The sequence below is a fragment of the Panthera uncia genome (genome assembly GCF_023721935.1).
Source record: "Panthera uncia isolate 11264 chromosome A1 unlocalized genomic scaffold, Puncia_PCG_1.0 HiC_scaffold_17, whole genome shotgun sequence".
NCBI lineage: Eukaryota > Metazoa > Chordata > Mammalia > Carnivora > Felidae > Panthera > Panthera uncia.
The window spans coordinates 69663141-69664154 of NW_026057577.1; positions in this window are offsets into that span (position 1 = coordinate 69663141).

Consider the following 1014-nt stretch of genomic DNA (forward strand, 5'->3'; position numbering starts at 1 on the left):
GAAAGAAAGAAAGAAAGAAAGAAAGAAAGAAAGAAAGAAAGAAAGAATATAGCTCTTTCACTTTAAACTAATTGAATCAACCTAGGTAGCCTTGAATGGATGTGATAGGAGGAGATATATATATATATATATATATATATATATATATATTTTCACATCCCAAATTTAGAGGTTTTTCTCCCAAAGAATGATCAAGCAAACATAAAGAATAACATGAGACAGTATTTTGAAAACAGAAGCACTTGAGAAATATTTTCCATTTTTGAAAAAGGATAACTATTTGCCAAATGTTTAAGTTGGGTGACTGCTACAATATTTAAATTTTTGTATGAAATTAGCAGTCTTTTGGCAAAAAAAATTACACAAGACAACTGCCAGATTAAAATACATACACTCAATCTGTCCTTTAACTCACCACTCATCCTCTCCTCCTGTTTTTTTTTCTTTTTCTTTCTTATTCCTTTAATCAGAGAAGAGTGCCTTTTTTTATAATAAGAAATGGAAATAAATTCTAAATGTGTAAAAACTGAACAAAGAGATTAATTACAGACCATTCTGAGTTTATTAAAAGCATTCTGCTGTGATTTTTTAAATCCAGAAAAATATATTTCTTGTTTATAGACAATCCAAAATAACTGAGTAGGAACATATGTTTATGCATCATCTTTTAAGTGTCCACATTGTAAGTGTACATTTGCTAATATTCCAGTTAGTTATAATATTAGTTATAAGACAACTGGAAGAAATAATTGTTATAACTTAAATCTGATAGTTTTTAAAATAAATGTATGAGGCCTTGAACAATTTGACCTTTTCCATCTCAGGATTTTCTTGAAAAGCAATTCTTTTATGTATATTCATAGAGAGACACATATGTACACATATATTTTAAAGGGATTACAAATTATTATTATACATTCACTATATGTATTTTTAACCAGCTTTTTGCAATATATTCACCATTTCATATCACTGGATATTCTTTTGTGTATTGTTTTTAATGCTGATTTATTT